The 12,983-nt window shown below is 36.2% G+C and overlaps 1 protein-coding gene and 1 long non-coding RNA gene across 2 annotated transcripts in view; both read right to left on the bottom strand.

The window, feature by feature from the left end:
* The window catches only part of ZSWIM6 (zinc finger SWIM-type containing 6), a 204,215-nt gene that overhangs the window by 160,679 nt on the left and 30,553 nt on the right, over window positions 1–12,983 (bottom strand). The window lies entirely within an intron of this gene.
* LOC125963987 (uncharacterized) overlaps window positions 1–12,983 on the bottom strand; it is a 40,069-nt gene that overhangs the window by 22,498 nt on the left and 4,588 nt on the right. The window contains exon 2 of the long non-coding RNA XR_007476436.1: window positions 1–10,607. This exon is cut by the window's left edge and continues 22,498 nt beyond it. This is a non-coding gene — a long non-coding RNA (uncharacterized LOC125963987). The remainder of the gene's footprint in view (window positions 10,608–12,983) is intronic.

Genomic DNA, 12,983 nt, shown 5'->3' on the forward strand with positions numbered 1-12,983 from the left:
GATTTTAGCATCATTTTTTTGTTTTTCTAAATAAGATGATATATTACTTAAACCAACCACAAAGGCATTATTAGCATATATGAGAAAAAGTTCTTATACATCATTAGGTACCAGATTAAAATAAGAAATGTTAGGGACTTCCTGGTGGTGCAGTGGTTAAGACTGCGCTCCTAATGCAGGGGGCCTGGGTTCAATCCTTGGTCAGGAAACTAGATCCGACATGCATGCCACAACCAAGAGTTCACATGCCACAACTAGGGAGCCCGCACGCTGCAACTAAGACCTGGCGCAACCAAATAAACAAATATTAAAAAATATATATGTATATATAAATAAGAAATGTTAAAATAATATTGTTATGTGCTACAGTTATCAACCTTTCCCAGCTTTCATTCTCTCAAAACAAGATGGAGATTTCAATTATGACTACAGCCAGCCGGTAGGGTAAAAAGAAAGCCAGCCACACTGTCCTCCACTCTTATCATCTGCCTCACATTATTCTCCCACCATCCTAAATTTAAGGTGCAGCTCCAAGCTGCCCAGAAGATCTTGACCCTAACGGGAGGTGACTGCTTGTCAGCTGCCTAGTCTGTTTACTGGACTGTTATTGTGGTACTATGCCTGAAACTTGAAAAGAAATCCTAAACAGAAAGAAAATATAGTGTGTAAAACAAACATACATACATATATCAATAAATACATAAGATAAACTTATTTTTAAATAGTATGTAAGTTACATTTTCCAGTAATATGCTCAAAAAATAAGCACACTATTTTCCCTGTGTGTCCAGACTTTGGAAACACTATACTTACTATATTTCTTTCGGATTAAGAACTGGATCCATTCCTTTGAATTCAGAGAAACATCACCTGGAAAGGTGTCTGGAGGTTAATGAAAATTATACTGAGCATGTTATTTGAAAGTAAAACATGCTGCTTGAAAATAAGTCTAACTCACATTTCCTGACTTTCTGGACACCTTGTATCTCAATTCACTGCAAATCGGCTCCCTTCATTCTCCCCACTGACCCCAAATACCAAATTTCTTTCTCTATTGAAAGCATCATGACTTTACTGCTTATGGTGTAGCACTTTCGGGAAACTGAAAAAACTGTTAAAGAGAGAACTGTTGACTCCATTAGAGTCCAGTTAATTTTGACACTGATTGCTATGTAACTAAAGACAAGTACCTAATCATAAATAAAAATACACCTCTTGAGATTATGAATGTTGATGAGAGTGCCAAAGGCAAGGGCAGTAGGGTACTCACATAATTCCTTTGCAAAAATATCAGAGAAAAGTTGAGATGAAAAGGATTATCTCTTTCTGCTCCAAAATATAAAAGATATGTATTCTGGCTATTTTTATCGCCAAATGACTGGCAGCTATGAGTCGCGAGGAGAATGCATGTAAGACAGCATGCAGGACACCAACCACCACCAGCCACGCTGGTCTGTCAGAGGAACACGATGCTACTTAGTCTTGGGAGCATTCATTTGCAACAGACTATCTTTTGGCCTGCATTCCAGTTCTCATTTTCCTCGCATATCTGTATTACTCTACTTTCTATCCCTTAACAAAGAACAAAAAGTTTAGCAGGTGGACCTTTACTAGTATAACACATGTTAACTGCAACCAACTTCATCCATCTGTTATATCAAGAAAGGTATCTACATTCCACTTATACATGGAACACCCTAGTAAATTTTACATTTGTTTTGAATAGATTGCATTACATTTACCCACACAGTAAATGACATAATGCACTGTGATGGAGGGATCTATTCACTCCACACTGCAGGAATACCTCAATTACTAAAGGAGAAAAAAAGCCCTTCTCATGGCATTCAAAAAGTTAACTATATAGAGTTCCAGCTGGACAAGAGCGGAAAATATATCACTCCAATGAGTAATATACTGTACTTAGTTTTCCACAGCCAAGAGGCCACATGTCACACACTAGAATAAAATAAACTACAGATAACTGCTCACCACTGAGGCATGTGTGTGACTTCCTTCGTACTTTAAGATGAAGGCATGACATGAATCACCATGTTAGTTACTTTGAGTCTTTGTCCAGGACAGATGTACCCTTTTTTTTTTAAATTTATTTATCTTTATTTATTTATTTTTGGCTGTGTTGGGTCTTCGTTTCTGTGCGAGGGCTTTCTCTAGTTGTGGCGAGCGGTGGCCACTCTTCATCGCGGTGCGTGGGCCTCTCACTATCGCGGCCTCTCTTGTTGCGGAGCATAAGCTCCAGACGCGCAGGTTCAGTAGTTGTGGCTCACGGGCCCAGTTGCCCCGCGGCATGTGGGATCCTCCCAGACCAGGGCTCGAACCCGTGTCCCCTGCATTGGCGGGTGGACTCCCAACCACTGTGCCACCAGGGAAGCCCCGTACCCTTACTTTAAAAGTAAATTCAATATCACCATATGCAAAAGAAAAATTTGGAGATGATTTTCACTTTAAAAAAAGAATTTTCAATGGTATTCTTTAAATATAAAAGTAAGTCCTAGAATGATTCATTCTACAAATATATCTATTACATACTATAAGGAACAGTAAGTTTTTATGAACACATGAAGGAGTTTATGATTGCAATAATAATTCTAAACCAGGGGCTGGTAATCACTGAGACAAAAACCAAAGAGAGCAAAAGTCATCACCAAAGTAGACTCAATGGTCAGTGCACAGGAGTATAATCTCCCTAGGTTCCAGTCAACATTTTCCAATAAACCACCATTTCTTGAATGTCTACCATGTTCCAGACAACCCTACTTGGCTCACATTTCCTGCACTTCCACCTCCTGACTTGACACACAGAAAGGACTCAAGGGTCTATACAGAGGATGTTGTCCCTGATGCAATACACTCAATACCCTCAGTTTTGTCAAGATCTGAAGACCTAAGAAAAGTGAATGGATACTACAGTACTAGTATTTTCAAAACCTAGATTTAAATATGGTGGGAAAAAAAAAAAACAACACATTCTACAGCTGCTAATCGATAGGAACATTTTCTGGAGCCCCACAGACGGTCCAAATTCTGAGAATAATTTAAAGCTATACCAAACCTAGTGTGAGAACAGTGACAGAACAAAATAGTTCCAAGGCTATTCAAAGTCATAAAGAATAAACAAAGCCAATTTCTCATCTTAAATATCACACAAACAGGCTTAATTTTGTTTACTATCTATCAGATGTAGCTTTGCATTTGCATTGCTAATGATCCTTTTCCAAAGCGTGCTCACACTTTTAGTTCCTTTTGAATAGAAATAACTGATCTCCTACCTACCCTAGGTCTTGGACATGCTAATAATGTCAAGCGGCACATAAGCATATTTTCATGTTCAGAATATTACCAGAATAGAAAAAATTTTAGAGGGGGGTATTTATTTTCTTGGGAACGTATTGTATATAGGAAGGCTCATCCTGCTTTGTTCTAGTTTTCACTTGATATTCGATAAAGGGTAGATCCAAATATAATTTATCCCTTATGAAACACATCCCTCAGAAGGCAAAGACCTAAAAGAGTCATTTTTCCAATATGCACTAGAATAAAAAAAAGGGCTTCAGTGTTTTGTGGTATCAAATTCTTTGTCTCCATACAGTTATCAACTCAGAACTAGTCAAAGGACCCTCTGGAAAAATGAAACTGTAAAAGGCAATGGAGTGCTCGACCACAAGTAAATCCCTACAATTTCAAGATGACAGTCTACTTCTGTGCAGTCATTTAGACAATAAAGATTTGAAGGAAAAGAGAAGCAATAAAACATACTTCACAAATCCAAAAGATCGTTCCCAGGATAGAAAAAGAATTCCCTTGACAAGGTCTAGCCCAAGAAATTGTAGTAAGGAATAAAAACATTTCTGAATTGGATAATCTGAGATACAGACTTAATGTTAACTTCCAAACTGTTCTTTATTTACCTTTCTATCTTTGTTTAATTTTTATTATGACTTAAAAATCAAAAAATTTGAAAGGGTATGCTTACCCCAGCCTCTCTCAAGGCAGCTTAAGATTATGACTTTCCATAATTCATAAATTCATCTTTGTGAATCCTTCCAAAGATGTTATATGCATATACAACAACTTATAAATACAAATTTATTCTCAAATGGCATAATAACACATACATCTTTTTTTTTTCATTTAACAAATATCTACATCATTCCCTATCAATACAGTTTCCTCATTCTTTTTTACAACTGCACCATATTCCATTATGTGAATGGACCATAATTCACTTAACCAGTATTCTGTGATGAACATTTAGGTTGTTTCCAGAGTTTTGTTACTATAAACAATGCTTCAATAAACTACTTCATTTCAACTTAGCATAAGATCCTGAATACATTCCTGGATGTAGAACTGTTAGGTCAAAGAGATCTGTGTGTTTATAATTTTAACATATGCTGTTAAATTATCCTCCATAAAGACTGTCCCAATTTATACTCCCACCAGCAATGTATGAATGAGTGCCTATGCCCACACCCAGGCTAATAATGTGTTACATTTTTATTTTATTTTATTTTTATCCATGTGACAGGATTTTTTTTTTAATGGCATCTGGTGCAATTTTAATTTGCATTTCTCTTACAAACTGAGGAACTTTATTTTCTTTTAATTTTTTTACTGAGGTATAGGTGATGTACAATACTATATTGTATTATATAAGCAACTCAGCAACTTTAGATTTAGAGCCAGTGGTATCTCATTTCTGTGAAATCTTCATATATATCCTTTGCCCATTTTTCTACTGAATTGTTGGTCTTTTTCTTATTGATTTGTAGAATTTTTTACACATGAAGGAAATTTGCCCATTATCTTTGATGAGTTGTAAATGTTTTTCAACTTGTTTTTGACTTCGCTTGTGTTAGTTTTTGATATGCAGAAATTTTTATTTTTTTAAGTCTAATTTATAAATATTTTTCTTTTATTGCTTCCATTTTAGGTCAAAGTTAGAAAAACCTCCATTCTAAATTGTAAAACTCTTCTTCCCTATTTAGTTCTATTTCTTTTGTGACTTTGCTTTTTAAAGTTAAAATTTCATCCACTTAAAATTCATTCTGGTGGAGGTATGAATTATAGATCCAACTTTATTTTTTTCCAGATGGCTCCCCAGTTACCATTTACTGAATAAATTTCATCACTGATTTGAAATGCCAATTTTATCATGTCCTGTGTGTTTTGGGGGTCCCTTTCCAGGTTTCATATTTTATTTCATTGATCTGTAATCTATGCATTTTGCCTTCATCACACAGTTTTAATGAATGTGGCTTAACAATATCTTTTAATATCTTGTAAGGATGTTCTCATCTCTCATTACTTTTCTTTTTCAGGATGTTTCTAATATTATTGTATGCATGTTCCTATATTTATTTTAGCATTGGTTTGTCAAGCCTAAAAAAAATCCTGTTAGCGTTTTTATTGGGATCATTTCCAATTTACAGACAAACTTAGGGAGCTTACTTACCTTTAAGAAACAACCCTAAAACCTGGCAACTTTGTTCCACCGCATACGAATGGTGTGATTCATGACTCAGCTAGGACAATCATATTTCATATTAGTATGTCTCCAATCACAAGACGATGGTCTTCCTGAGAGTTAATAGTGGTGTTTGGCATTAACCTTCCTCTTGCAGCCAGAAGGTTTGTATGCAAAATGTATGAATGCCATAAGTACTGTTAAAATAGCATATTCACTGAGTTTATCCATAAATTAAATATAAATAAAAAATTCCATGGTCACCATATGTTTTCTTAAAATTAAAGTTAAAGACACAGGAGTAAAGAACTGAAAAAGACCTCTACAGATGATCCAGACCAGGGTCTAAGCAACCTTTTCTTCTGAGCACATCACTCCTATCATAATAGTTTATTTTATGGACTGTTTCCTAATTTCCAATTCAAAGGACACTCTAAATTGGAAAATCATGTTCATTCTACCCCCAACATTCCTATAGAATTGTTTCCACATGTACAGTACATTGTATCATCATGTAGATGGAAGCAAAAGGAATGATGAATGGGAGCAAAAAGTAGAAAAAGTATTTTACATTAATATTTATAATTTACAAACACCTTAATATACACTACCTCATCTGACATGTATGCATAAATTGGGCTGCCTACATATTAATAAAGAATACATAACAATGAAGAACAATAATTTTTATAAGTAATATTTTAAAACTAAAACATTCATGTCTACTACATCCTGTAATTTTAATGCTACAAATCTTAGGTATCAAAAGAGAAACGTGTTCTCTCTGTTCAAGGGTGGGGGGGATATGAGATTAAAGATGTAGGCAGGGCCAGATCATGAGCAACGACAGAAAGAATTTGACTTTGGCCTTAAAGGGATTTTAAATAGGGAAAGAATATGATCATAACTGCTTTTTAAAAATCACTTATGTACAGTACAGAGGCTGGGTTAGCTGTAGTGTGGCAAAGGTAGATAGAGAAAAAGTTATTGCAGTGAACCAGACCAATGATGGTTAGACTTAGGGTAGTAGCAGCAGTGATGAATAAAGGATTCATTTAAGAGATATCCAAGAGGGGCTTCCCTGGTGGTGCAGTGGTTGAGAGTCCGCCTGCCGATGCAGGGGACACGGGTTCGTGCCCTGGTCCGGGAAGATCCCGCATGCCGTGGTGCGGCTAGGCCCGTGAGCCATGGCCACTGAGCCTGCGCGTCCAGAGCCTGTGCTCCGCAACGGGAGAGGCCACAACAGTGAGAGGCCCGCATACCGCGAAAAAAAAAAAAAAGATATCCAAGAGGTAGAAATGGTAAGACACTGATGATTTCCGGGCTTAAACAACTCCATGTACGGTGGTGCCGCTTACAGAACTAGTGAACATATAGGGAAAGGCAGATTTAGAAGGAAATAACAAGTTTGAAGTACAAGTGTAACAAGCCAGTGAAGACATCTACTGAACAGGTAGACAACAGGAGTCTAGAGCTCAGAAGTAAAGATTTAAAGCTGGTATGCGGAGTTTTGAGAGCAAATAAGAGTAGAAAAGGGGCCCAGAAAAGCAGGTAGAGGAAAGTGACCCTGCAAAGAAGACTGGACTTACCAGAGAGGTAAGAAAAAAACCAGGAGAGCTCGGATTTTATGAAAGTCAAGACTGTGTTACTACAAAGAGTTGTCAGCTTTGTTGAGTGTTGTTGTGCTGTCAAATAAGATGAAGAACGAGGAGAGCGAGCCCACTGCATTTAGTAACACTGGTACCCTTAACAGGGACAGCTTCAGTGGAGTGATGGGACAGAGACCAGAGTGCAGGAGGCTGAAGAGTGAAGTGGGAAGTGAAGAAATAGAGTGTGATCACTCTTTCAAGAAATTTGAATATGGGGGTGGGGGGAGGTCACTGAGGAAAAGAATGGAACAGGAAAGTTCTGTGTCAAAGGAGGATTTTTTTTTAAGGTGGAAGAGATTTCCCCATGTTTAAATGGTATTTATGAACACTAGTACTAAGGGAAACAAATAATTCCTTCCTTTCAATAATGCCCCCAAATTAATACAGGAAAAAAACTGGAACGCTGCTCATTTCTGAGGATGATCTTATGGTAGTGAGAAAACTCAGCGATCTGTAACTGGCATTTATTTGCCCCTAAAGATAATCTCTAATAAATCACAACAAAAAACTTAACAATAAATCCCTTAAAACAACAAAAACAAAAAACCCAAAAACAGCCTTCATGCAGACATAAATGATTTCTTAAGAGCGATCTGCTTACATTTAAATCATAACAGAACTTTAGGATGCTCACATCAAAATGGAAAATGCAATTCTAAGTTCATATGCCTAATGTTTACCAGTAATTCGTAAATTCTGAAATATACTTTCTCAAAATAATCAGGTAAGGGAGAATAATCTGTGGATCCAATAGGTCAATTTACTCTGATTCTTCCACAGATTAAAGGTTTTACAGATGCCTTGAAATGAAAGGAAACTGACTATTACATGAATGCTTTGGTTATTTACACCCCTTGAGGCTCATACATAGCACACCTAATGGTTTTGCCTTGAGGCAAAGATTTAACAGATTGCCCTCCTAATTGCTCCCTGGACACAACTGTATACAAGGCCATGTGATTCCCAGGTGCAGATTCCTATATAAAACTCATCTTTAGGAAAAAAAAAAAAAAAAATCAAAGATAAATATCTCACCTATTTCTGAACAAATAAAACTGTTTATAATATCCAAACTCTAATAAATCACCATGCCAAACACTAGCCAATATACCTAATACATTCTGACCTGGTTCCCTCTAAAATAAAAGCAATTTAAGTAAAGCAATAAACATATTATTTAGCAACATCATCATCCCAGTAAACTGCTGAACATTTAGTTGTACTACAAATAACAGTGCCAATTTTAAAATTTCAGACATGAGAAATTTCATTCCTGAACAGTGTGAGTTATGTCTTCATAGTAAGAACTGACACTTGGGAAAGTCATCATTTTTAAAAGAGTTTAAAATGTAAAATAAAATCTAGGTAGTGAAGGAGATAAAAGAATTTTTAAACTAGAAAAAAATATAAAACTAAGTATTAAACTTCTGGAAAGGTCAGGAAAGTCTTCTAAATTTAGAAATCACAGTGGAAAAAAAAAAGTTTGAATTTCTAAAAATAAAAAAAAATCTTCCAAATGTCCCCAAATGGCAGTTAGAATCTCAGATAGGTACCAGCACCTGCCCACATTCCCCATTCCTGGGGCAGATGCGAGGTGTGGACTGGGCCCTCCTGTCTCCAGAGCACATGCTCTCCACCACTGTGCCCCTTTATCTGACCTTCCCCAACAGGTGAAGAGGAGGACAGGAATATAATTCATAAAATAGGAAATGTGACAAATAAGGAAACATGTGGGGAAATATTTAATTTCCTCAGTAACCCAAATTTTTCACATTAAAACAGGTAACCTGTTTATGGCAAACTTTTGGCAACTTGTTAAAACTGGCGAAAATATAAAACTATGGTAATATCTAGAGCTGGTAAGAGGTATTTGAAACTGGTAGGCGGTTTGACATTACGCAAAATGAGCCATAAAAACATCCACATGCCCTTTGGCCCCCAGTTTCCTCTTCTGGAAGTTCTATACTAAGGTAAAAAAAAATTAAAATATAACAGAGTAGAGGGGGCTGCTCACTGCACACGTGCAAAGTTCCTCATCTGACAATTATTCATAAAGTGAAAACCTAGAAACTACCCGTATGTCCAAAATAAGAGAAACGTCATGTAAAATATGATAAATCCATTGGTCATTATAAATAATTATAAAATGTTTAGAACATGAAAAATGCTTTTCATACAATGTCAAACCAAAAAGGGCTGGATATAAAACCGTACAGATTTTAGAAACTCTTTTTTTAATGCAAAGAAAAATTACAAAAAGGAAAAAAACTCAAACTGTGACTACGGTTGGTTAACGTGATAGTATAGACTGATTTTTTTCCCCACTAACTTGCAAATGTTTTCATAATGTGGTTTAATTACTTCTATTATTTTAATAAAGCTTTGAAAAATGGGTGGTTCACAAAGCATTTGCAAATTTAAAATATAAGAACAAAAATGTGAGTGTTCTTTGACATTTTTTTCCAAAAGTGAAAAATAATGGTCTAACAATAAGGACGCCTCAGATAATCTGTTCTATACGATCCAAGTTCCAGTGTATAGAAGTTGCAAAAAAAAAAAAACCCTGTCAACTTATTTAGGCCTTAGAAGTTATTTCATTAGTTATTTTATTTTAAATGCAATTGGATAGCCATTTGAGTTTTAAGCTGGAGTGTTTTATTACCTCATTTATGCTACAGCTTCCGTTTTCTAGTCTTTTGGTAAAATTTAGCAACCTAAATGCTTAACAAAATCTTTGATGGAAAAAGAAGAACCACTTAAACCACTTGACTCTTGCTTAATCTAAAAAATAACTTTATTAGATAAAATTCATATTTAATAATATTTTAAATCTTAATAAGGTCTCCCCTACTAGACTAACAGTTTCTGAAAGAAGACAGGAATTGTACCTTATTTAGCAAGGTGGCTGGTTCTTACACAAGCATACAGATCTGTGCCTGAGGAGGTATATATACAAGGGGAAAAACTAATGTCCCGAAGTCAGGAAAATCACAAATCACCGATCAAGTAAGCAGACATACACAGGGCTGTCCAAGTCCAAAGATACCTTTGTAAGATATTAAAATGTTTCTGAAAGAATTGGGTGCCCAAACCAAATAAGTTCCGCCTAACCTCCAAGTCACCTAAGCCTGATGCCAGGAAGACTCAATTTTAGCCAACCAGAAAGCACACATTTATTACAACAACTTTTGAGGTTTTTTTTTTTTTTTAGCTATTATATAAAATAGTAGTTAACACAGAATGCTCACTTATTAGCACATCTTAAAAGAATGTACTTGAGTTTAATCCAATGATGAGATTGTTTCATTCTGCAATAGTAACTCGGACTTTCACTTACCTATGATCCAAGATCCTTTTTGTTGTTATATAAGATAAAGTTTATAACAGGGAATAAGAGATTTAGCTCACCAGGGCTGCCACATTTGTTACTAAAACCACTGGGTCTTCAGGTCTCAGAACAACACAGGAATCTATATCCAGAACCGAAGGAAGTAATAATACATCATTAAAACCACCAACAAACATTTGTATAGCACTTTATGGTTTTAAAAGAGAATCATATATAAAATATTATTTGATAACTAAAATATATCTAGACCTTTCTTTATAGCTCTCAAGGTGCTTCCTTCACACATTATATGCCACTTCACATTCAAACCAATCTTTTAAGTTAAGCAAGGCAGATATTAATTACACCATCATAGATGATGAAACTAAGGCTCAGAAAGCTTAAGAGATTTGCCAAATTCACACAGCTGTTAAATGGCAAAGCAGAAACTACACTGTGGGCGAAGGACCTCTGTTGCCCATGCCAGATCTCCATCAGAGAGTGGACCAACTTGCATTTTGTGCAGGCAATGTGATCAAAGGGAAATTATATGATGACATCCCAGACATACATCCTTTCTTGGTAGCCAGCCAGCAGTAAGAGTTATTATTTCATCTACTGACACACCTAATAGAAAACCCACAGTTCTTTAACCAAAAGGCAAACTGATAATTAAAATGGTAAGCCTCCTACTGAGCCAAAGCCCAGACTTTTATTTTTTAGGAATTTATTTGAAAGTTCAGGGGCAAACACCATAAAGGAATATCAAAGGCAGACTTCTCAAGGGTTTTGTTTCCCCTTCTCTTCTGCTGTTTACATCAAACAAGAGAACAATTCAATATCTAAAATGTCAATGCCAATTATCTTACTTTAAATGAGGACCCCTTTTAAGCATTAATACTTTTTAAATATTTTAAACTGAGTAAAATGTTTCTAGAGTTTATTAAACATCTATCTTCTTAAATATATAGAATTACTGGTGTGTCTACTCTGAATCTTTAATATTATATTTTACATAAATATAGTAGCTAACGTGTTTTGAGCTCTTAACCATGTGCTGTGCCACTGGGCTATTTTCACACAGTCTCACTGAATCCTCACAACAACCCTATGATGTAAAGTACAAACAACTTTAACATCTATTTTATAAATGTGGAAATGGAGGCAATGAACATTAGTTAACAAAGCAGAAAGGAACAGGCTTGGGATCTGAAGCTAGAAAGTTTAACCACCACATTGCCTCCCTGTTCTCTTGTAGGGGTTGGAGATAGTGGGAAAGGCATGGGCTCTGGAATCTGACTCTCTGGGTTCAAAGCCTAGCTTCCATGCTTACTGATGAATCTTAGAAAAACTAGAGAAAATCTGTCTCCCTTTTCTCAGCTACAAAAGAAATGTAAGAGGTGATATAATAATTCTTGTATCATGGAACTGTTACGGGAAGAAAATGTAATGCCTAGTAAACAGTAAATGGCCTACAATGAGGACTCAAAAACGTCAGTAAGCAATGACGGTTCCTCCAAGGAATAGTGAGGTATTTATTAGGGCTTTAGTCCCACAACAAGTGGCTTCAAACTGCTCTTGTTGAGTTCTCGAAATCTTTTTTTCTAAGGTTTTATTTTCTCAAGCTGGCACTCCTGGCTGCTGATGTATCTATATGGGGCATCCCCTCTCTTTCCTCCTCTTCTACACTTTTTCAAATATGCTGTAAACTATAAGGTTAAATCGTTAGACTTTCTAAACTGATTTCTAAGTAAGAATATCTAGATTCTGAAGGAGGATCCAGGGTCTCTCTAGTTAGTTAAGAGGAAAACTTTAGTGAATGGACTTTGTAACATGTGGTTTTGGCTTTTCAGAGTTCTTTTTGCTTATTCAGCTTCTTTGTGGGTTTTGAAGAGTGTTGAGGATACCATACATTTTAGATCTATAGATAAACGTGATCTTGCTGGAGCATACTAGAATGTGGCACTACTACTATTCTGTCAAATCAGATAAACAAAGTGAGGGAAAGTGGCCACAGGCTAGTACACCAAAAATTACTCAAATAGTCCATAAAAGCATAGACCATCCTTTTCCTCTGGCTTACTACCTAAGGGCTAGTAGAGGTAAGAAGTGACAGCTAAAACAAGGTAGGGTTTAGGGTCTGACGCACTGGACGGAAGAGGAACTAAGGTCTCATCACACGGAGGTCCTCATTTTCGACACATTCGCTCAAAGTTCTGCCAAATGTGGTGATTCAATAGGAACAACTTTTCTCCACACTCTGCCAACTCAATGCTATTCGTACATGCTCTCTTGCCCTCTAGCAAGGCAGCAAAGAGAACTGACTCCAACTTTCAGCGATGAGCCTATTGGACAAACAAGTACCAAAAACCACTAAGTGTTAGAAGAGAACGTAATCACACTATTTACTGTGAGACAAGTCTTCACTGGATTAAAACAGAAGCACACAAGGGAGGGTGAAATGAAGGTGATCATACAAAATGTATTTGAGACACCTCAAAAATAAAGAAAAACTGTC

This window comes from Orcinus orca, chromosome 3, assembly GCF_937001465.1.
Source record: "Orcinus orca chromosome 3, mOrcOrc1.1, whole genome shotgun sequence".
In the NCBI taxonomy this organism is placed as follows: domain Eukaryota; kingdom Metazoa; phylum Chordata; class Mammalia; order Artiodactyla; family Delphinidae; genus Orcinus; species Orcinus orca.